Below are 25,931 nucleotides of genomic sequence, written 5' to 3'. Positions count from 1 at the left end.
TCTTGAAAGTACTATTCATGAAAAGTTTTGCTATATGATTCATCTGTTTAGTCATTATCTTTGTTAGCCATCTTTTGTTCAGATCACTCCATTCATCTCATATGCTTTACAATAATGTTGATCAAGATTATGTTGGTAGCATGTCACTTCAGAAGTTATTTGTGTTATCGTTTACCTACTCGAGGACGAGTAGGAACTAAGCTTGGGGATGCTTGATACGTCTCAAACGTATCTATAATTTCTTATGTTCCATGCTACTGTTATTACAATACTTGAATGTTTTATACATACTTTACAGCATAGATGCAGTTGGATGGCGGTCTATGTACTTTGTCGTAATGCCCAATTAAATCTCACTATATTTATCATATCATGTATATGCATTGTTATGCCTATCTCTATTTGTCAATTGCCCGACTGTAATTTGTTCACCCAACATGCTTTTATCTTATGGGAGAGACACCTCTAGTGAACTGTGGACCCCGATCCTATTCTTTACATAGCATACAATCTACTGCAATTGTGTTTTACTGTTTTCTTGCAAACAATCATCTTCCACTCGATACGCTTAATGCTTTGTTACAGCAAGCCGGTGAGATTGACAACCTCATTGTTACGTTGGGGCAAAGTACTTTGATTGTGTTGTGCAGGTTCCACGTTGGCGCCGGTTTCACTAGTGTTGCGCCGCACTACACTCCTCCACCAACAACCTTCACGTGCTTCTTGGCTCCTACTGGTTCGATAACCTTGGTTTTTTTCTGAGGGAAAACTTACTGCTGTGCGCATCGCACCTTCCTCTTGGGGTTCCCAACGGACGTGTACATCTACGCGCATCAAGAAGTGGTGCACGCGTGGGAAGCGGCGTCGACCACTGATGAAGGAGGGGTTCTGGGCCGATTGGGCCGCATGCATGAAGCTTTGCATGCATGGGATAGTCAAATCCTTCGGAAGCCGAAACGAGGGCTAAGCAAAGCTCAGAGGGATCTTGAGAAAGCAATGAGTGGCCCGATCAATGCTGAAAATGAGGAGAAAGCTAAGGAGATGTCTAATCTGATTGAAATTTTGCTTGAACAGGACGAGATTTTCTGGGCGCAAAGATCCAGAGTTAATTGGCTCCAACTCGGTGACCGTAATACATCTCATTTCCATAACTTTGCATCGGCTCGGCGGAAAAAGAATACTATAACTAAATTAAAAGACTCTGAGGGTGACTGGGTTCAAGGTACGGAGCAGCTGAAACCGTTAATCCTCAATTATTTTACTAATCTTTTTACCTCGGAAGTGCAGGTGATTGATCAAAATCTGCTAAAGAAAATACACCCAAGAGTTGATGATCCTATGAATGAATCTCTACTGGCTCCGTTTTCAGCTGATGATGTAAAGAAGGTTGCTTTCAACATTGGGGACCTGAAAGCCCCGGGACCTGATGGCCTTCATGCGGTGTTCTACAAAAAATTCTGGGATATATGTGGGGCTGAAATTACCCAAGAAGTTTTGCAAGCGTTGAATACTGGTGTTATTCCGGCGGGGTGGAATGACACTACTATTGTTCTTATTCCTAAAGTTGATGAACCGGAGAATATCACCCGGTTTCGCCCTATTAGTTTATGCAATGTTATCTACAAAATTATTTCCAAGATGTTGGCTCACGAGGCTAAAGGGTATTCTTCCGGATGTCATCTCTCCAATGCAAAGTGCATTTGTTCCTGGGAGGCTTATAACAGATAATGTTCTGGTGGCATATGAATGTGTCCATGCCATTAAAAATAAAAGAAATGGACTGACAGGTCCTGTGCGGTCAAGTTGGACATGCATAAGGCGTATGATAGAGTTGAATGGATCTTCCTGGAAAGCATGATGAGGAGGTTGGGATTTGCTGAGAGATGGATTGGACTAATGATGGCTTGTGTTACATCTGTTAAATATCAAGTTAGATTCAATTCTGAAAAAACTGATACTTTTATTCCTACTAGGGGACTCAGACAAGGAGACCCCCTTTCACCGTATTTGTTCCTGCTGTGTGCGGAGGGCTTATCTAGCCTTTTGTTGTATGAAGAAGAAGTTGGTGGCCTCGATGGGCTAAGGGTGTGCAGAAATGCACCGTCAGTCTCACATCTCCTTTTTGCTGATGATTCCCTTATTCTCATGAAAGCTGACACGGATAATGCAACTTTCTTGCAACAAGTGCTGGATACGTATTGTGCAAACTCAGGACAATTGGTGAGTTTAGCTAAGTCAAGCATTTATTTCTCACCTAATACTAATGTCTTGATGAGAGCGGAGATTTGCCAGATTTTACATAGTGATACTGAAGCTATTTCTGATAAGTACCTTGGCCTCCTAGCCTTGGTAGGGGCTGATAAGAGTGACTGTTTTGAGCACTTCATTGAGAGAATTATTCAGAGAATTAATGGCTAGAAAGAAAAGATGCTTTCTATAGGTGGGAAAGAAATTTTACTGAAGGCAGTGGCTCAAGCAATCTCAGTTTATGCCATGTCTGTTGACGTGGGCATTACCCTTCGGGTAACCAGTATTGCCCTATCTGGTATTGACAAGTTGGAGGCCCATGAAGCTACCAGAAAGCGAGATGGGCCACTAGGTCGGTGCATCAGAAGATTCCTTGACGGGCAAGACGAGGAAGCGAGCAAACAAGGAAAGATTGGATCTAAACTATTGTAAACCTAGTCGTCCTCGGTTAGGACCCTTGAGACCTGGCCTCCTATATAAAGGCCAGGAGAGGGGCTGCCTGATACGTCTCCAACGTATCGATAATTTCTTATGTTCCATGCTACTTTATTGATGATACCTACATGTTTTATGCACATTATATATCATATTTATGCATTTTCTGGAACTAACCTATTAACAAGATGCCGAAGAGCCGATTCTTGTTTTCTAGCTGTTTTTGGTTTCAGAAATCCTAGTAAGGAAATATTCTCGGAATTGGACGAAACTTTCGCCCGTGGTCCTATTTTTGCACGAAGCTTCCGGAAGACCGAAGAGATAACGAAGTGGGGCCACGAGGCAGCCGGGGGCTAGGGCGGCGCGGCCCAAGCCCCGGCCGCGCGGCCCTACCCCTGGGCACCTCGTGTGGCCCCCCGCGTTGCCCTTCCGCCTACTTAAAGTCTCCGTCGCGAAACCCCCAGTACCGAGAGCCACGATACGGAAAACCTTCCAGAGACGCCGCCGCCGCGAATCCCATCTCGGGGGATTCAGGAGATCGCCTCCGGCACCCTGCCGGAGAGGGGATTCATCTCCCGGAGGACTCTTCATCGCCATGATCGCCTCCGGAGTGATGAGTGAGTAGTTCACCCCTGGACCATGGGTCCATAGCAGTAGCTAGATGGTCGTCTTCTCCTTGTTGTGCTTCATTGTTGGATCTTGTGAGCTGCCTAACATGATCAAGATCATCTATCTGTAATACTATATGTTGTGTTTGTCGGGATCCGATGGATAGAGAATACTATGTTATGGTGATTATCAATCTATTGTTTATGTGTTGTTTATGATCTTGCATGCTCTCCGTTATTAGTAGAGGCTTTGGCCAAGTTTTTGCTCTTAACTCCAAGAGGGAGTATTTATGCTCGATAGTGGGTTCATGCCTTCATTGACACCTGGGATCGTGACAGTAGGTTCTAAGGTTGTGATGTGCTGTTGCCACTAGGGATAAAACATTGATGCTATGTCTAAGGATGTAGTTGTCGATTACATTACGCACCATACTTAATGCAATTGTCTGTTGCTTAGCAACTTAATACCGAATGGGGTTCGGATGATAACTCGAAGGTGGACTTTTTAGGCATAGATGCAGTTGGATGGCGGTCTATGTACTTTGTCGTAATGCCCAATTAAATCTCACTATATTTATCATATCATGTATATGCATTGTTATGCTCTTCTCTATTTGTCAATTGCCCGACTGTAATTTGTTCACCCAACATGCTTTTATCTTATGGGAGAGACACCTCTAGTGAACTGTGGACCCCGGTCCTATTCTTTACATAGCATACAATCTATCTGCAATTGTGTTTTACTCGTTTTCTTTGCAAACATCTTCCACTCGATACGCTTAATCCTTTGTTACAGCAAGCCGGTGAGATTGACAACCTCACCTGTTTCGTTGGGGCAAAGTACTTGGGTTGTGTTGTGCGAGGTTCCGCGTTGGCGCCGGAATCCCTGGTGTTGCGCCGCATCACATTTCGCGACCATCAACCTTCAACGTGCTTCTTGGCTCCTCCTGGTTCGATCAACCTTGGTTTCTTTCCGAGGGAAAACTTGCCACTCGTGCGCATCATACCTTTCTCTTGGGGTTCCCAACGGACGTGTACATCTACGCGCATCAAGCCTCGTTTTCCGGCGCCGTTGCTCGGGGAGATCAAGACACGCTGCAAGGGGAGTCTCCACTTCTCAATCTCTTTACTTTGTTTTTGTCTTGCTTTATTTTATTTACTACTTTGTTTGCTGCACCTAAACAAAACACAAAAAAATTAGTTGCTAGTTTTACTTAATTTACTTGTCTTGCTCTCTATATCAAAAACACAAAAAAATTAGTTACTTGCATTTACTTTATCTAGTTTGTTTTATTTACCGTTGCTAAAATGAATACCCCTGAAAATACTAAGTTGTGTGACTTCAAAAATGCAAATAATAATGATTTCCGATGCACACCTATTGCTCCACCTGCTACTACAGCAGAATTCTTTGAAATTAAACCTGCTTTACTAAATCTTGTCATGAGAGATCAATTTTCTGGTGCTAGTTCTGATGATGCTGCTGCCCATCTCAATAATTTTGTTGAACTTTGTGAAATGCAAAAGTATAAGGATGTAGATGGTGATATTATTAAATTGAAAGTGTTTCCTTTCTCATTAAGAGGAAGAGCTAAAGATTGGTTGCTATCTTTGCCTAAGAATAGTATTGATTCATGGACTAAATGCAAGGATGCTTTTATTGGTAGATATTATCCTCCCGCTAAAATTATATCTTTGAGAAGTAGCATAATGAATTTTAAGCAATTAGATACTGAACATGTTGCTCAAGCATGGGAGAGAATGAAAACTTTGGTAAAGAATTGCCCAACCCATGGACTGACTACTTGGATGATCATCCAAACCTTCTATGCAGGACTAAATTTTTCTTCGCGGAATTTATTGGATTCAGCTGCTGGAGGTACCTTTATGTCCATCACATTGGGGGCGGCTACAAAACTTCTTGATGATATGATGATAAATTACTCTGAATGGCACACGGAAAGAGCTCCACAAGGTAAGAAGGTAAATTCCGTTGAAGAAACCTCTTCCTTGAGTGATAAGATTGATGTGATTATGTCTATGCTTGTGAATGGTAGATCTAATGTAGATCTAAATAATGTTCCTTTAGCTTCATTGGTTGCTCAAGAAGAAAATGTTGATGTGAATTTCATTAAAAATAATAATTTCAACAACAATGCTTATAGGAACAACTCTGGTAATAACTATAGGCCATATCCCTCTGCTAATGGTAATGATTATGGTAGATATGAGGAAAGGATGCTAGAAATTGAAAGATCCACTAAAAAATTTATGCAATCACAATATGAGCAAAATCAATTGTTTACTAAAACTATGAATGAACAATCTACCTGGTTGAAAAATATAGGAAATCAACTTGAAAACTTGAATAGGGAGATTTCTGGTCTGCAAACTAAAATTTCAAATGCTGAAACCCGAATCTCATACATGTCCGCATCACAATCCTCTTTAATTAATAAAATGGCTGCTAAACCTGATGATATTGATAGTAAGATGACTACTACAGCAAATGCCATCCAAGTTAGAATTAATGAGAATATAAGATTAATGGCTGAATTGCGTGCTAGGTGGGATAGAGAAGAAAATGAAAAACTAGCTAAAGAGAATAATGTAGCTAAAGTTTGGACTATTACCACCACTAGTAATGCTAATTCTCCACATGTTGCTGCACCTCCTACTATCAATGGTAAAATAATTGGTGTTGGCAATGTTTCTACTCCTAGTGCAAAGCGTACAAAACTGCCTGAAATTGCTAAAATTGCTGAAACTACTTGTGATAAAACTGCTGAAATTTTTTCCAACCTTGGGAACAATGATCCCATTGCTGTAGCTCATAATGATTTAGATTTTGATGATTGCCACATCTCTGAAGTTATAAAGTTCTTACAAAAACTTGCTAAAAGTCCTAATGCTAGTGCTATAAATTTAGCCTTTACAAAACATATTACAAATGCTCTCATAAAAGCTAGAGAAGAGAAACTAAAACTTGAAACTTCTATTCCTAGAAAGTTAGAAGATGGTTGGGAGCCCATCATTAAAATGAAATTCAATGACTTTGAATGTAATGCTTTATGTGATCTTGGTGCAAGTATTTCTGTTATGCCTAAAAAGATTTATGATATGCTTGACTTGCCACCATTGAAGAATTGTTATTTGGATGTTAATCTTGCCGATAATGTTAAAAAGAAACCTTTGGGGAGGATTGATAATGTGCATATTACGGTTAACAATAACCTTGTCCCCGTTGATTTTGTTGTCTTGGATATCGAATGCAATGCATCTTGTCCTATTGTGTTGGGAAGACCTTTTCTTCGAACTGTTGGTGCTTGTTATTGATATGAGGGAAGGTAATATTAAATATCAATTTCCTCTCAAGAAAGGTATAGAACACTTCCCTATAAAGAGAATGAAGTTGCCTTTTGATTCTATTATTAGAACAAGTTATGATGTTGATGCTTCTACTCTTGATGTTACTTGATTTGCACTTTCTGCGCCTAGCCGAAAGGCGTTAAAGAAAAACGCTTATGAGAGACAACCCATGTTTTTACTACAGCAATTTTTTGTTTTGTTGAGTCTTGGAAGTTGTTTACTACTGTAGCAACCTCTCCTTATCATGTTTTTGTGCCAAGTAAAGTTTCTATGTCAAAGTTGATGTTATATTTGGGATCGCTGCGCAGAAACAGCATTGCTGTCTGTCACGAATCTGGGCACAGTTTTCTGTACAAAATTCGAAAAAATCTGCCAATTTACGAGCGTGATCCTCAGATATGTACGCAACTTTCATTAGTTTTGAGTTTTTCCATTTGAGCAAGTCTGGTGCCAGCTTTAAATTCGTCTTTACGGATTGTTCTGTTTTTGACAGATTCTGCCTTTTATTTCGCATTGCCTCTTTCGCTATGTTGGATTTATTTCTTTGATCCATTAATGTCCAGTAGCTTTATGCAATGTCCAGAAGTGTAAAGAATGATTGTGTCACCTCTGAATGAGTGAATTATTAATTGTGCACTAACCCTCTAATGAGTTTGCTTGAAGTTTGGTGTGAAGGAAGTTTTCAAGGATCAAGAGAGGAGAATGATATAATATGATCAAGAGGAGTGAAAGCTCTAAGCTTGGGGATGCCCCCATGGTTCACCCCTGCATATTTTAAGAAGACTCAAGCGTCTAAGCTTGGGGATGCCCAAGGCATCCCCTTCTTTATCGACAACATCATCAGGTTCCTCCCCCGAAACTATATTTTTATTCAATCACATCTTGTGTTCTTTACTTGGAGCGTCGGTTTGTTTTTGTTTTTGTTTTTGTTTGAATAAGATGGATCCTAGCATTCACTTTGTGGGAGAGAGACACGCTCCGCTGTTGCATATGGACACATGTGTCCTTAGGCTTTACTCATAATGTTCAAGGCGAAGTTTCTCCTTCGTTACATTGTTATATGGTTGGAATTTGAAAATGCTACATGTAGTAATTCTAAAATGTCTTGGATAATGTGATACTTGGCAATTGTTGTGCTCATGTTTAAGCTCTTGCATCATATGCTTTGCACCCATTAATGAAGAAATACATAGAGCTTGCTAAAATTTGATTTGCATATTTGGTCTCTCTAAGGTCTAGATAATATCTAGTATTGAGTTTTGAACAACAAGGAAGACGGTGTAGAGTCTTATAATGTTTACAATATGTCTTTTATGTGAGTTTTGCTGCACCTGTTCATCCTTGAGTTTGCTTCAAATAACCTTGCTAGCCTAAACCTTGTATCGAGAGGGAATACTTCTCATGCATCCAAAATCCTTGAGCCAACTACTATGCCATTTGTGTCCACCATACCTACCTACTACATGGTATTTCTCCGCCATTCCAAAGTAAATTGCTTGAGTGCTACCTTTAAAATTCCATCATTCACCTTTGCAATATATAGCTCATGGGACAAAATAGCCTTAAAAACTATCGTAGTATTGAATATGTACTTATGCACTTTATATTTTATTAAGTTGCTTGTTGTGCGATAACCATGCTTCGGGGAACGCCATCAACTATTGTTGAATATCATGTGAGTTGCTATGCATGTCCGTCTTGTCCGAAGGATCTATCATTTTAGTGGTTGGAGCATGCAAAATTGTTAGAGAAGAACATTGGGCCGCTAACTAAAGCCATGAATCATGGTTGAAGTTTCAGTTTTGGACATATATCCTCAATCTCATATGAGAATAATAATCATTGCTACATGCTTATGCATTTAAGAGGAGTCCATTATCTGTTGTCCATGTTGTCCCGGTATGGATGTCTAAGTTGAGAATAATCAAAAGCGAGAAATCCAAAATGCGAGCATTCTCCTTAGACCTTTGTACAGAGCGGCATGGAGGTACCCCTTTGTGACACTTGGTTGAAACATGGCATGCAAAGATCCGGTAGTCCAAGCTAAGTAGGACGAGGTGCGGGCACTATTAGTATACTATGCATGAGGCTTGCAACTTGTAAGATATAATTTTCATAACTCATATGCTTTATTACTACCGTTGACAAAATTGTTTCATGTTTTCAAAATAAAAGCTCTAGCACAAATACAGCAATCGATGCTTTCCTCTTTGAAGGACCATTCTTTTACTTTTATTGTTGAGTCAGTTTACCTATCTCCTTCCACCTTAAGAAGCAAACACTTGTGTGAACTGTGCATTGATTCCTACATATTTGCATATTGCACTTGTTATATTACTTTATGTTGACAATATCCATGAGATATACATGTTATAAGTTGAAAGCAACCGCTGAAACTTAATCTTCCTATGTGTTGCTTCAACACCTTTACTTTGATTTATTGCTTTATGAGTTAACTCTTATGCAAGACTTATTGATGCTTGTCTTGAAGTACTATTCATGAAAAGTCTTTGTCATATGATTCACTTGTTTACTCATGTCATTACCATTGTTTTGATCGCTGCATTCATTACATATGTTTACAAATAGTATGATCAAGATTATGATGGCATGTCACTTCGAAATTATCTTTGTTATCGTTTTACCCGCTCGGAACGAGCGAGAACTAAGCTTGGGGATGCTGATACGTCTCCAACGTATCGATAATTTCTTATGTTCCATGCTACTTTATTGATGATACCTACATGTTTTATGCACATTATATGTCATATTTATGCATTTTCCGGAACTAACCTATTAACAAGATGCCGAAGAGCCGATTGTCGTTTTCCGCTGTTTTTGGTTTCAGAAATCCTAGTAAGGAAATATTCTCGGAATTGGACGAAACTTTCGCCCGGGGTCCTATTTTTGCACGAAGCTTCCGGAAGACCGAAGAGATAACGAAGTGGGGCCACGAGGCAGCCGGGGGCTAGGGCGGCGCGGCCCAAGCCCCGGCCGCGCGGCCCTACCCCCGGGCACCTCGTGTGGCCCCCGCGTTGCCCTTCCGCCTACTTAAAGTCTCCGTCGCGAAACCCCCAGTACCGAGAGCCACGATACGGAAAACCTTCCGGAGACGCCGCCGCCGCGAATCCCATCTCGGGGATTCAGGAGATCGCCTCCGGCACCTCGCCGGAGAGGGGATTCATCTCCCGGAGGACTCTTCATCGCCATGATCGCCTCCGGAGTGATGAGTGAGTAGTTCACCCTCGGACCATGGGTCCATAGCAGTAGCTAGATGGTCGTCTTCTCCTTGTTGTGCTTCATTGTTGGATCTTGTGAGCTGCCTAACATGATCAAGATCATCTATCTCGTAATACTATATGTTGTGTTTGTCGGGATCCGATGGATAGAGAATACTATGTTATGGTGATTATCAATCTATTGTTTATGTGTTGTTTATGATCTTGCATGCTCTCCGTTATTAGTAGAGGCTCTGGCCAAGTTTTTGCTCTTAACTCCAAGAGGGAGTATTTATGCTCGATAGTGGGTTCATGCCTTCATTGACACTCGGGATCGTGACGAGTAGGTTCTAAGGTTGTGATGTGCTGTTGCCACTAGGGATAAAACATTGATGCTATGTCTAAGGATGTAGTTGTCGATTACATTACGCACCATACTTAATGCAATTGTCTCGTTGCTTAGCAACTTAATACCGAATGGGGTTCGGATGATAACCCGAAGGTGGACTTTTTAGGCATAGATGCGGTTGGATGGCGGTCTATGTACTTTGTCGTAATGCCCAATTAAATCTCACTATATTTATCATATCATGTATATGCATTGTTATGCTCTTCTCTATTTGTCAATTGCCCGACCGTAATTTGTTCACCCAACATGCTTTTATCTTATGGGAGAGACACCTCTAGTGAACTGTGGACCCCGGTCCTATTCTTTACATAGCATACAATCTATCGCAATTGTGTTTTACTGTTTTCTTTGCAAACATCTTCCACTCGATACGCTTAATCCTTTGTTACAGCAAGCCGGTGAGATTGACAACCTCACCGTTTCGTTGGGGCAAAGTACTTGGGTTGTGTTGTGCGGGTTCCGCGTTGGCGCCGAATCCTCGGTGTTGCGCCGCATCACATTTCGCGACCATCAACCTTCAACGTGCTTCTTGGCTCCTCCTGGTTCGATCAACCTTGGTTTCTTTCTGAGGGAAAACTTGCCACTGTGCGCATCATACCTTCCTCTTGGGGTTCCCAACGGACGTGTACATCTACGCGCATCACTGCCGAAGGAAACAATCAATCTTAGTAACAATAGCCAGCAGAAGCTTAGAACTAGGTTACCCTAGCAACTAGCATCTCGACGAGATCTCAGCCGAACTATTCGGCACCCCATTGTAACCTGTTTTCATCATAATCAAAGAACAGACAGGCAGGACGTAAGGGGTTTACCTCATCGAGGGCCCCGAACCTGGGTAAATCGCTCTCCCCGCTTGTCTGTGTACCGATGTCTCGTGTCAGCTTGCAGGATTCCATCAAACCTAAGCCCCTATCGGAGGGCATTGCCGAGGAGCACCCTCGACAATTGGCGCCGTCTGTGGGAAGCCTGTCGGCGCAAGGCAGGGCATCGGCAGATCCGATCATGACATCAGCAGCTTCATCGGCAAACTCGCCGGCAATTTCGCCAGCAATTTCGCCAGCAACGTCATCAGCGACATCGTCGGCACCATCGTTGCCCATCCTGGGAAGTCCAATTCGATTCGGCTCCTACGAGTTTACTCCACACAGCGATTCCTCCCGTTCAAATTTTTCGGGTCTACAAGGGAACGTGGAGATGACCTTCGGTAGCATCCACTACAACGTCAACGCAGAAGGAATCCTTCAACTGCTGGAATCCCCCGCTTCCGGATCGACGAGTTCAAGCGCATCATCTTCGCTTGATCTGTCGGTTGACCTGACGGGATCAACGTGCTCCCCCGTGCCATCAGCTCCTCGTTCAGTATCCTCTATGTCAGTAGGGTCGGACGACTCCTCGTCTTCAAAACTGACCTCGTACTATTGCCTGAACTGCGACACCAGGCACGGACTGGGATCCACCGATACGCCGTTCATCTGCAATGCCCAGTATTCATTGGGAGAAGATAGTATCGACAGCACCATCCAGCGAACCACCCAAAAGGCGGCACGCCATCAGGTCTATGTCGCCAATAACACGGGGAACACAACGCACAGAGGAGACGAGGACCATACCCCCCGCTCCAGCAGAAGGGCAAGTTTTGAGAACAGCGCCAGCAATCGCGATAGTGATTATACCATCGCAGACGAGGAGTGGGCGGCAGCAAGGGCAGCAGTACTCAACAACACACCGCTCCCCGCAGGGACTTCGGTCGGAACCCTCAATGCTTACCGCTCCATACTGGAGAAAAACCGAGAGCACTTGTCAAAAGAACAAGCCACCCTCGAAAGGCGCCTATCTGCGGCAGATCGATCCAGTGAAAGGCGAAGGGGTTCGCAAGGGAGCGCCTCCCGAAACACTCAGGGAGCGGGCAAGCATCGGTCAAGGATGTCCAGGCTTTTAGAAGATGACGCCAGAGAGATAACATCGAATCTGACTAAATCCTTTATGACCATGGATACTGCGGGCATGCCACGGCCAAAAACCGTTGCAGCAGCGACGGCCAACCTCGCCGCTTACCTCATCAATCAGCGCCCCGAAGGATCTATGGATCAAGCTCACCGAGGTGCTCTCGAAAGTCTCGCGATATTAGGAAACAACCTAGTCCCGCAGAAGGAAAAAACTGTGGTCCAAGGTAGTGGGTCAAAACATCATGCAAGAGATGCTCGGGACGAGATCACCCAGAGCAGGATCGACAAAGCAAGGCGACGACGCGCCGCTAGGAAAGACGACGATAGCGATTCTTCGGATGAAGACCAGGAGTACGACGGTGAGCTCAGAGGAGCCGACTGTCTAAGTTACAAGATACGCGAAGCAATGCCGCCTAAAAAGTTTAAGCCTACCCCTACCGACGCTGCCAAGTACGATGGGCAGCAAGAACCAAGATCTTGGATAGATGACTACCTGCAGACAGTGATCTTGCACAAAGGAAACCAGATAGCGGCAATGCAATGCTTACAACTTTACTTGAAGGATTCAGCACGGGCCTGGCTACGGGGCTGCCGAAAGGTTCTTTCAAATCATGGGACGACCTAGTAGACGCCTTCGTCGCCAACTTCCAAGCAACATACAAGAGGCCCGTTGGAATCGAAGAGCTACGAAGTTGTAGGCAGAAGCAGAAGGAGTCGATGCGTTCGTATATCGGGAGATTCACAAAGCTTTTGAATGCTGTTGAAGACGTATCTGTCGACAGAGCAATCAACGCTTTCAGCGACGGCGTCCAGCGGGAAAGTTACATAGAAGAACTCGGGCGCAAAAAGCCAAAAACCATAACCAAGTTAATGGAAATTGCCAACAGTTGGGCTGATGGTGAAGACAACGTACGAAGGCCACGGCAGCGCAGTGATGATGAAGACGATGACCAGCCGAAGCACGACTCGGGTGGCCGTAGGGATCGTCACAAGAGGAGGAAAAACCGCAACTACGATGATAACAATCAGGTAGCAGCAGGGTATGCCGATCGGCAAGACGATCGAGACGTACGACATGCACGATGGTAACCGGGACAACTCTGGGAACCGTGGTAATTATAAAGCACGACAGCAGAGGACTCCCGAACTACCCTACGCCGAGCAGGTCAACGCCCCTTGTTACCTGCATTCATATGTCGACTCCAAAGATGGCAAAACGAAGTCGAGTCACCTGCTCAGGGACTGTCGGCAGTTCCTTGACATGCACAAACTCATCCAGCAGTCAGGTCAGCAACAGCTACCACCACCCCCACCCCCACCTCCACCGCAGCATCAAGTACAGCAAGCTCAACCCAACGAAGCATTCCCACCACCACGTGGGCAGATGAGCATGATCCACAGGACAGGCGTTTCAAGAAGAGAGATGAAGAAGCTCACCCAAGAGATCAATTTGGCAGAAAGCATCATGGCAAACATCCCCGAGTACGTCGACTGGTCTTCTCAGAACATTACGTTCAGCCGAGCAGATCATCCGATGACCATACCAAACCCAGGACATGCTGCCCTGGTAGTCGAAGCACAAATTGGGGGTTTCAAGATGAGCAAAGTATTTATGAATGGCGGAAGCGGGCTAAACCTGATATTCGTCGACACAATCAGGAGTATGGGGATCACCATGAGCATGCTGGAAGAAACAGACACCTGCGTCCACGGGATCCTCCCAACCGCACCGGGCCACTCTCTTGGCAAAGCTTACCTGAATGTTATCTTCGGTAAAGCCGATAATTTCAGGAAGGAGAAAATCGAGTTTGAAGTGGTGAACTGGGAATCACAGTATCACGCTATACTCGGGAGACCAGCTTATGCCAAGTTCATGGTTGTGCCGCATTATGCATACCTCAAGCTGAAAATGCCTGGGAACAATGGGACAAACATCACAGTCTATGGAAGTTTTTCACGCTCGGACAATTGTGATCGCGACTTCCAGAGGATTGCTGCAAAGTTTGGGCCACAGCGAGAAATTGTCGACCCTCCACCTAAGCTGTCCTTACGGGAGATCAAGGAAGAAAAAGATGGCAGGGGAACCAAGAAGAAGCCAGCCGCTCTCGCCCTTAAAGCATCGGCAGCTAAAGCATCGGCAGCTGAGGCTTCTGTAGCAGAAGCTTTGGCAGCAAAGGGCTCGGCAGTTGATGGCACAGAAGGCCTAGTGGATGGCAAGACGATGGCAATCACCGCTCAAACACTTGATGAAACCAGCAACGCTGCTGCAACTACTAACGCGGTGAAGAAGCCAGAAGACGAGAAGAACCCCTTCCTTGCCTAAGCAGTTTACTAGCCTTTACTATGTTTTTCTTTCATTATAAACAGGGCCTTCCTCTTTTCGCCCTCTAGCATCGTGCTTACTTTATTAATAAGAACTTAAAGTTTCGATTCTTGTTAAGCATTGCAGTAACTACAAACTTCTAAACCCCATCACTATGCAAACATAGTACAGGGCAGAAGATCGTGCTCCAAAAAAGCCTCTGCGAGTGCTAAAACGACGTCACCTTTCCCTCTGCTTTAGATGCCTCTACGAGTGCCGAAGAAAGCAAGAGCTTGGAAAAACTTACACACAACCCACGCTCGATATTTCACTTATGGAAATATCAAAGAGCAACGGGCTCATCGGCAGAATCATTACACCCGAAAAATTCGGGAATGACTGTCAAAATTTACAAACGGTTGAAAGCAAAGTTGCGCATACAACAGGTTTAGCAAAACCTGCAACACGAACTGATCACTCATAACAATTTGCTAACCAACTAATACTCATACATCCAACGGGCAATTAAGCCTCGTCCCTTTAAATATTTGTCAACAGCATGGTGAAAGTACATGTTCATGTACCAACCAGATAAAAAGTTTTTGGCCCAAAAAAACCCGAACACTCGGATGAATTAGCCGATACAATTTACAAAAGTAACCTTACACCTTTTATATCACCCTTGCGGAGTCTCCTTTTTCCCCAGGTACCTCTGACATCTCCTCAAGCCTGTCGACAATTACATGAGCAGGAGCCAAAACCCTCGGGTACAGCTCCTCGAAATCACCAGTTGCGCTGGCAATAGACTGCAAGTGAACTGAAGGATAACAAGCAAGCACAAGGGCAAGCGTGCATTTGGCCCCTGCAAGGACCTGAGATCTTACTAGCTCCCGAACTTTCTTGGCACTTCCAAATTCAGACATCAAAGTCAAAAGGGTAGGGGGAACTGCATTCAAAGGAAACATTGTTTTCCAAACTACCCTCATGGCCCTGTAGCACTTGTCGAAAAACTGGTGGACCTGTTGCACTCGATCCTGGAATTTGACGACAGCCGACGTCTTCGAATGGTCTCGCCAGAAAATTTCTTCGGATGAGGACAGCTGAGTCAAAGCGCGCACCCGCTCGTGTATCTGCTTGTTCTCTTCCGCAGGGTTCAACGCTATGACTGCCAAAAGAATCAGTAAAAGACTCAGACAAGAAGTTGCTAGCAAGCAGGCAAAGGGATCAAGAAACTTACAGTTTAAACTTTCGGTAGCCTTATGCAGCTCGCCAAGAATGTACCGCTCCACGCTGGCTGCAGTCTCGCTCTTTTTATTGATGATGGCAGCCAAGGCATAAGTGCTGCGTAAATCCTTTTCCATCTGCGTCATTCGATCTTTCATACGCTGGATTCGATCGTTTTCAGGAAGCGCACCCGACAAGTCGTCTGCAAACGAGGGTACGGGGAAGACCTGCAGAAAGTGCTGGTTATAAAAAAGCAATGGATATGGTACAACCCAACGTCCAAAATAACTCCCATCGGGAGAAGTGCAAGAAAGTGAAATCATAAGCAAAAGTGTGCCTACAACAATGATAGCACGAAGTTTATTACAAAGCATGAGTTTGACGGCAGAGCAATGTCTTGCATCGGCTCAAGACACAAGTTTGTTACAAGAATCAAGGAAACTGAGTTTGAGTCGATGAACTAGGGCCAGTCGATGATTTCCTTGATGAAACTAGTTCAAGGAGCTGACGGGCACAAGTAAGAGCAGACGCCTTAAAGGTGCTCAAATCAACAGATTGCCCGTCTTGCCCTTTTGGAAGCCCTTTAGTCATTTCCTCAATGTCACCCTTAAAGCCGTAACCCATCATAAGCTGGAAGGCAAGGACAGCACCAAAAGTGCGCGATGTACGCTTGAATACCTCAATGGCCTCCTTGGTGTCAACCGCGAAGGTATCAATCAGCTGTCCTAGGGTCTTTTCTTGCTTGATCTTGGGGAAGATCATCGAGTGTATCTGCGCCAGAACACTCTTCCCCTTCACGAGAAGCTCTTGTGTAAGCTGGTGAGAAGCGAGAATCGTTGACACAGCGTTCGCTGGGGAGTTATTTGGAACCCTTTCTAGGGCATCGACAGGGATGTTTGCTGCCTCTGCAATAAGCAAGGAATGAAGAGATTCAGTCATTGACATAAAGTTTAAATCCTTAAGAACGTCTTCCGACAAAAGTATGTTGAAGATTACCAAGCAAGGCCAAAGAAGATTGGCGAAGGATTTCATCCTTTTCGGCTGCTCGAGCCTCAGCCACCAGCCTGGATGCTTCCTCCTCCTTCAGCTTCCCTTTCAGCCTGGCCAGCTCCTCCTTCAGAGAATCAATCTCTTGGCGAGCCGCGGCAGCTATCTTGACTGCACCATCCAGTTTTGAGGAGGAAGATTCGACTTCCTTTTGCAGCTGAACTTTGTCAACTTCTAGAGAGGTGAATCGGGAGGCGAAAATCTCCAGAGAAGAAATAACGCCATGCAGGTCCTTAAGAAAAAAAACAATTAAACAAGGCACGCTCCAAGAAATTCGTATTAAGATCAGAAGAGGACTTACAGAAAAAGGAGCCGCAGTAGCATGAGTTGGAGAAATATCTTTCCCTTTAGAAAGGGAAGACGCAATCGATGCTTGAGCCATGGGGGCAGCCTTAGGAGCCGAAGCTTCGGAAGCTACCACGACTGGCGAAACGGCATCAGACTTGGCCTTTTTAGGGAGAGGCTCGACAAAGCCTTCGTCACTGCAAAAATAAACCGTCGACTGTGATTATAACAGGAGTAAAAAAAGGAAAAAAAAAGAGGCACAGTATAACTTTTAGGAGGAAACTACTTACATGTCGAAGAGATCATCTTCATCGGCAAAGCCGCCGGTTGATCTCTTCGCAGGAGAAGCTTTCACCTCATCCGCAGCTGCATCAACAAAAGTATCACGATCAGCGTTGATATTGCGCACTGATCCATCTGCGATACAAGTGTTATCGGCTGGGGAGGGAAGATTAGCATGGGCAACTTCAAGATTCATTGGACCATTATGATTATCCTCTAAACCTGTTTGATCGATGGTATGAGAATCTATGGGGATTGAGGAGCCTTTCCCCTCAGAAGTATCATCCGGTGAATCATGTGTATTTTTAGAAACCATAGGGATCTGGCAAAGAAGAATGACAAGTAAGAACAAAGATAATCATGTCGGCTAAGCAAGGAACTATAATAAGAGATGTGAAAAAGGGAAAATACCCCTGATGGTGGGTGATCAACGTCAAGGGGAGCATAAGAAGAGATCAGCGGAATCGAATCTTCCTGGTTGAAGGAAGTAAGACGACGAACTTCATCAAGCAACTCTTTTTCTGATAAATCGGCAGCATTAATCCTGGTCTCGTCCTTTGGGCCTGAGTACAACCACATCGGGTGAACTCTGGCCATGACTGGTTGGATTCGGCGCTTCAGGAAAACTGCCGCCACCTCCGTACCGATCATAGTTTGGCCGTCAGCTTCTTTGATCTGAAGGAATTTGACAAACAATTCTTCGGTTGAGGTCCTTTCGTCGGTTGAGAGGATGTTCTTCCAAGAATCCTTGGGCTTGGCTTCAGAAACGTCGGCATAGCAGGGGAGTCGACATTCGGGTGACGATGAATCTCTAACGTAAAACCATTTTAACCTCCATCCTTGCACGGACTCTCTCATTGGGAAATTGAAGTAATTAACTTCTGAGCGAGCAACAAAACCTACTCCTCCAGTGACAAAGTATCCATTACTACTGCTGTATCTTTTCACATAGAAGATCTTCTTCCACAGCCCGAAATGAGGTTCAATACCCAAGAACGCCTCGCAAAGGGTGATGAACACAGCAACATGGAGGATTGAATTGGGGGTAAGTTGCCATAATTGAATTTCATACGTCCGCAAGAGATGGAGGAGGAATCCATGAGTGGGGAGCGAAAGGCCTCGATGAAGAAAAGATAAGAATATCACAGAAAATCCAGCAGGAGGATCAGGCCGAGAGATCGCACCTGGAAGAATCACATCTCCCGAGTCGGAGGATATCAATCCTAAGCTTCGAGACCTCTTTTCATCACGCTTGGTGACGGTTGAAGCCACCCAATCCCCAGGTTTGGCTATCGAGCCCGACGGCGCTGGCGGCGCCGGAGTTGGGGGAGGGGCGTTCGGAGCGCTCTCCTTCGGAAGGGAAGAGGAGGACTTGGCGGCGGCGCCCTCGCTGGTGGAGCTAGCAGTGGCGGTGGTATTCCTCTTCTTCACCATCGCGAGATCTGAGGAAGATTGAAGCTGTGGCGGCGGCGCAACAATGGCGAAAGAAGGAAGAAGAGGGAGAATGAGGAGATGCTGCGATAACTGTGGAGAAGATTGGGAACTTTGAGGAAAAGTAGGAGTAAGCATGTGGCGCTTAAGGAAGGGAAAGAACTGACGGCCCACTACGCCCACGATTGCGCGAGAATCGAGGAACCACCTCGATCGTTACACGGTCAAGCCCTAAAACATTGATTGGACAGGGCTAGGACTAGCTCGTCATGATGGACTCGTCAAATCAACCTACAGCAGTTACACGTCATCAATGACGTCATGATTTGAAAGCATTCGAAGGAAGCGTAAAAAGTCATCGGATGAAAGACTTGAGTCTATGCACGAATTGCAAGCATCCGTACCTAGACTCGGGGGCTACTCCCATCGGGAGCGCTGACGCGCACCCGATAAAATGAGGACTCGACAGAATGAGCATTCGAAGCACTCGGTTGCAAAGCGCTCGCGCCCAGATACTCGGGGGCTGTTACTCCCATCGGGAGCTCGTGATGCATACCTGATAGAAATTTTTTGCACTCCAGTATCATGCCCGGGGACTTGATTCTGTGTAGGGTAACGGTGTTTTGCCATCGGCAGTTAACCAAACAACAGTTGGGCACGTTACTCATTATCCTTTGCATAAAGAAAATATATCGGATGATTTATGAAGACCTCGGCAGAGGAAAGTATTCGAGTAGTACAACTTGAGTCTATGCACGATTTGCGAGCATCCGTACCTAGACTCGGGGGCTACTCCCATCGGGAGCGCTGGCGCGCACCCGATAAAAAGAAGACGAAGCATAATCAAGATGAACGAAAGCAGTGGAGGAGAAAACATGCATTAGTATCTACCCGAATTATTTTCGGCTAGACACTCGGGGGTTACTGACGTGGGCATTACCCTTCGGGTAACCAGTATTGCCCTATCTGGTATTGACAAGTTGGAGGCCCATGAAGCTACCAGAAAGCGAGATGGGCCACTAGGTCGGTGCATCAGAAGATTCCTTGACGGGCAAGACGAGGAAGCGAGCAAACAAGGAAAGATTGGATCTAAACTATTGTAAACCTAGTCGTCCTCGATTAGGACCCTTGAGACCTGGCCTCCTATATAAAGGCCAGGAGAGGGGCTGCCGAAGGAAACAATCAATCTTAGTAACAATAGCCAGCAGAAGCTTAGAACTAGGTTACCCTAGCAACTAGCATCTCGACGAGATCTCAGCCGAACTATTCGGCACCCCATTGTAACCTGTTTTCATCATAATCAAAGAACGGACAGGCGGGACGTAAGGGTTTTACCTCATCGAGGGCCCCGAACCTGGGTAAATCGCTCTCCCCGCTTGTCTGTGTACCGATGTCTCGTGTCAGCTTGCAGGATTCCATCAACCCTAAGCCCCTATCGGAGGGCATTGCCGAGGAGCACCCTCGACATCTGTGTTCCTGTTGCCAAAAGGAATTTGCAAGAGAATGATGGATACAATTTCTCAGTTCTGGTGGGGGGACGATGAAAATACTAAACATATGCATTGGCTAGCATGGTGGAAACTATGCTATCCAAAGAAGGAAGGAGGTATGGGGTTTCGAGATTTTCATTCTTTTAATGTAGCTATGCTTTCTAAGCAGGTTTGGAGGCTTATTGTGAACCCCGAATCTCTCTGTGCAAGGGTCCTTAGGGCGAAATACTACCCCAATGGTGACATCCTGAGTGCCGGCCCCAAGGCGGGTTCCTCGTACACCTGGCAGAGTATTATTGCAAGTATTGCAACGTTTAAAAGAGGTTATCTTTGGCGTGTTGGTAATGGAGAAAGTATTAAAATCTGGTCTGATCCATGGATCCCCTCTAGCCCGGATAGGAAGGTGATCTCCCCTCGAAATAATGTGATCTACACAAAAGTAAGTGAACTTATTAGTCCGGTTACGGGGCAATGGGATGTACAGCTACTCCATGAACTCTTTAATCAGGTGGATGTTGGAAGAATTCTTCGAATCCCTCTCAATGATCAAGGGTTCGAAGATTTTATTGCGTGGGGAATGACTAGTCATGGTCGATATACGGTGCGGTCTGGTTACTACCTTTAGTGGAAACACCGGTTTGGCCATAGGGCGGCTCTATTGTCTCTGCCTGGAAGATCTGATATGAATCCAGTTTGGAAAAATCTCCGGCGGCTCAAATTGCCAGGGAAAATAAAGATATTCATTTGGAGATCGCTGCATGGCATCGTTCCTACCAAGTGCATTCTCGCTAGCAGGCATGTTGGAACCAGCGGTGAGTGCCCAGTTTGCAATTTACATGCGGAAGACATGAGGCATCTTCTCTTCACTTGCCCGGTTGTTGCTGTTGATATGTGGCACACAATGGGAATACATGAAATAATAGAGGATGCTTTGAATGAAGACAGAGAGGGGTCGGCTGTCTTGGAAAATATTATAAACCGTGCTGATAATTCCTTGCAAGGATTCCAGTCGTTTAATTGCAAAGAAGTTGTGTTGACAACCTGCTGGTATTTGTGGTGGATGCGACGCCGGCGTACAAATGGGGAGTCGGTACCTCCTCTTCATAAGTGCAAATTCTCAATCCTGAGTATTGTTGCCAATGCAGCCAAGGCATACGGGAAGAAACTGAGTAACATGGGAGATAGATGGGCTAGACCAGAGAATAGACAAACTAAGCTGAATGTGGATGCTTCTTTCCACAATGACTCCAAGATGGGAGCAGTTGGAGCGGTCCTTCGAGATTTTCAAGGCCAGTTCGTGGCGGCCTCGGCTAAGGTTCTAGCAAATGTTGAATCAGTAGTTATGGCGGAGGCACATGCAATGAAGGAAGGATTATCTCTTGCAGTCACCCTGGGGTGCAACAATGTCATTGCGGAGTCTGACTCGATTGATGTTATTCAGGCTTGTACTGGTGCGGATTCTTTGTGGAGTGAATCATCGACGATTTTTGCAGATTGTGTGGATATGGCAGTATCCACTGGGAGTGTTACTTTTAGTCATACTTCGAGAGATGCTAATCAAGTAGCGCATACTCTAGCTAGGGAGAGCTTTTTACATAATCTTTCTTGTACCTGGGTCGATGAACCCCCTAGCTTCCTCCTGGACAAACTCCTGGGCGATGTAACACTCATTTGATTTTTTAGCAGCAAGTTTCAGACGCACTCTTTTCCTTCCAGGGTACCGAAGGGGGCTGGAAGGTTTTTAATGAGGCGGCTTGCTAGCTTAATATATTGGTTATTTCAAAAAAAAAAAGCAACAAGAAGCTAAGGCCTACTAAAAATGCAAAGGAGGTTCTTCAGAAAAAAACGAAGCGACTGACGGCCTCTTCCTCTCCCCCACGATATGTGCAGCGCCTATTCAGTCCTCACGGCAGACCCGCAGTTATGGTGGAAAACGAATCGTTTGAGCCGGCGAGGAAAGCGACCATTCGCTGGCGGGCTGCCTTTTTATTCTTCACCGCACACATCATTTTTGCCGGGTCATCATCTGTCCACCCTCTCTTAGTTTCTCCCTGCCCTAGGTTACACAGAGCCGCCATCAGTTTGCACTACTGCTTCTCCATTTCAACAGATCAAACCCTTACTCGAAGCGTCGCCGCCTCGCTGGTCAACTCTGTTCTCGCAGCCTCCCCCATCTCGTGGCGCCCTTTATCTGGATTATCAACAATACTACCAGTACCAGTCTCTAAAAGCAAAGGTAATACCAAGTGTAATATTGAATCAGAGTGTTTGGATTTATCCTTTTGCGGTGTTGACAAGAATTTAATGAGAAGACGGACATTTTTCATACACATTACTGGCAAAGCCTGTTTGCGTCCCAATATTTCCATCTACTGTTGTGGTTTGATCTATGGTATGCCTTCACTACTTGATAATAATTCTTGCCATGCTCTATAATTATCTGTCTTGATTTTGTTTATTGTATCGCGTCAACTTCTAATGGGTTTTACTTTGATATTCTGATTTGTTGAACAGCAGTTTGGTTGATGAGCTGCTCTATTGTCATCGTCGACAACTTCGTGCCCACGCCTCTGCTCTGAGAGTTGGCAGATTTCGCACCAGGAAAATCAACGAGCTTGAATTGGTCTGGGACAGATTTGAAGTCTTTGTTATCGATATCTGATTTCTGCTGGTACCGCTGGCACTTGCCTGCTTATTATTTTTGTCATGACGTCGTCGAATATGTACATGGTAGTACCGTCAGCAAAAAAATTGTGCTCTAAAGGACACGTATTTATCTCTATTGCTGGTTATCCAAAAGATTGGAGGTTATCTAAAACACATGGCAGTACAACATGTGATCCGATACATTTGTACAGGCTCATATCGGCATTTTATTTTATATTTTTGTTGGAGACATGTTTAACTGGATTTTTATCTGCTAGAACCTAATAACTTTGGATTACACAAGAACACATAAATATACACTAGGAAAAAAGCCCGTGCGTAGCAACGGAAGGTATATTGTTAAATTTTTATAATGGCTGTGAAAACAGGCAAGAAAGGAAACATCGAAGGATTATGTGTTTTTACCTTCTTAACGTCCTAGTTGACACCCTTCTTACATGCATTGTGTACATCATTTTGACGGTACATACAGGATACAGCTAGCCTACCCCTCCTCCAGCCTAGCTGGCCGCAAACCTCCGCCGCCCACGGAAGGCTGCCACTACCTCTTTGGCTACCCCTCCTCCAAATATTAATCATTATAAACAAAAATAAACTATGTGGTATGCTGTATGCTACTACTATATGGGAATTAATGAGCTACTTACCAGGTTCAATGGAAAATAGAGCCATCACAATCAGAATTTTTCAGCAAGTACACACAAGTTCTTGCGTGCACCATCTCCTGTTTTCATGTATGTAATATCTGTTAATGTGTACATCTTGCTACTCCATGGTTTCACAAAAGGAAAAAAAAAATCTGTATTGGTAACCCACACGGATGATGCGGTACCAGTTCCCACTACTCCAACATACTATTACTCTCTCATCTTGTTCGTCTGGTTCACACTGTCACCACCGCGTATTTGCATCTTGGTTTCTGGTTTCGTTTTTGCTTGTTACTTCGTCCACTACAACCACTTGTTTAGCATTGTGAAAAAATTTATGTGCAGCCCTACACCATATAATTTTTTTTCCCAAACATACCTGGTTCAAACGGGAGGAACGGGGAGTGGACAGCGTGGAGTTGGCACGGCTCGTCGTGGAGGCCCACAAGCAGGCGCGGCAGCATGGCGAGTGTTGTTAAGAGCCGAGACGCGATCCCATGGTTGCGTGGCGTAGGAGCTGGAGCTTGACGAAGAGGCCGGGCTTTGCGTTTCTGCTGCCGCCGCCGCGGATCTCCAAATCGATCAGACGATCACGTAGTAGTATATTTTCAGCATCTTCTGGCAATAAGGCATGAGGGACGAGGCTCGTGATCGATCGCCTTGAAGTGGGACAGGTTTGGCAGGTTCTCGTCTAACAACGATGAAGATGGAACCATGAAACTGAAACCGATCAAGAGACGTGTGCCTGCGCGTGAGTTCATAAGAAAAACTGAAACCAGAGACGTGTGTGCCTCTGCCATACGAATATACGATCCTCCGCAAGCTAGCTAGCTGCCGATCACCTCCGCCGAGCTGCCGGAGGGCCGTCATCGCAGCGGTGCACATACGGCGCCTGCGACATAGAGCTCCGCATCTGCGACATCCGGTACTGCTCAAGGGACGCCACCTTCGTACTCAAGGTAGATGGATATGGCCATCATCGCCGACCTTGGCATGGTGCAGATCCTGCGTGGATCGTCGCTGACCCCGGTAATGTCACGGCCGGATGAGCAGCACGGAGCACAGAGACCATCTGGGTCGGTGCCATCGTCCTGTACCCAGCCCTGTCGACGGCGTGGAGCAGCTTGCATGTCGTCAAGCCCGCTCGATATCCGCGCAGCCGACTTCTTGCGCTTGCGGCTACGGTACAGATGCGCCCGCTCGATCCCTTCTCTAAGTAACGTGTGGAGCAGAGAGGTCTGTTTGGACGGGTGGGTATTTGTGCTTCACGTCGTGGTCGATCTGTCGGGCTGGAGTTGTTTTCGGAACTACCAAGCGTGGAGTTGTTTTTGGGTTGTTATATGATATACGACTTCAATCACGACACGGGCGACGGACGAAGGACGAAGGACGAAACCAACCGGCTACGGACCGAACCACAGAAACACTTCTCCCTTTATTATTAGGTATAGACTAGGAAAATTGCCCGTGCGATGCACCGGGAGAAAAAGTTGCGTCGTGAAAATAAAAAAATTGAACATTTTCTGGACCTGGAGAATTTTAGTCCTCCTTAAAATCCTTTTTTATTAATGGGACTAATTGTATTTTTCTGAAACCTCAGAAGATAGAAATAGCTTAGGTATAAAATTCGTCCAGTATCTAAATCTAAAGAGGAAAAAAAATCAAAAATTCGTCAAGCACCTAGAGAGAAAAAAAATCAAAATAAGCGGACTTTTTCTGCGGAGCAGCCTAGGTCGTGCTTGTCATGTCCGTGGGATGCACCAGCCGCCAGGTAACGATCGTCCTCAATCTACTCCAAGTGTTACAAACTTTTGCGAATCGCTCCCTTTGGATTGGAGGTGCACAACCTCTATTATAATGAGATGAGAAATCACATCATCAAGATACTCTTTTCTTTCCCATAATAGTGTCTACAGTGTTTCCATATACTACCGAACTGTAGTTGTCTAAAATTGGAACAATGTGAGCCAATCTGCTGGAAAAAATACAGAATTATGTACAGTGAGAGTAATAAATAATTTTACAAACAAACATACAATGTAAGCTGGCTATGTTTGGTAAAAAAGAAATACAAACACATCTAGCAGCTTCCTTATGACTTCTTGGTGACAGCGAGCTGTTGGCGGAGGTTCTGCACCTAGAGTTGCTTGTGGTCCGTCGGCACCTAATAATTAGGATTCATAGCAAGTGCAACCGTGTCCAGACCCGTAGAACCAACGGACAGAGAGTGAACAGATGCATTGAGGATTCCAGCTAGCGGATGCGGAGCTGTAACTGTTTTTGCCATCCCCTTAGTAACAAGGGATCAACTAACTAATTAAATA

General features: G+C 45.0%; 1 pseudogene; it reads right to left on the bottom strand.

The window, feature by feature from the left end:
* LOC124663009 overlaps positions 1-24,071 on the bottom strand; it is a 39,684-nt pseudogene extending 15,613 nt beyond the window's left edge.
* Between the last annotated feature and the right edge of the window lie 1,860 nt (positions 24,072-25,931).

The sequence above is a fragment of the Lolium rigidum genome, chromosome 6, assembly GCF_022539505.1.
Source record: "Lolium rigidum isolate FL_2022 chromosome 6, APGP_CSIRO_Lrig_0.1, whole genome shotgun sequence".
Classification (NCBI taxonomy): domain Eukaryota; kingdom Viridiplantae; phylum Streptophyta; class Magnoliopsida; order Poales; family Poaceae; genus Lolium; species Lolium rigidum.
Note: the sequence above shows the minus strand (reverse complement) of the source record. Positions and strands in the feature narration are given on the sequence as shown.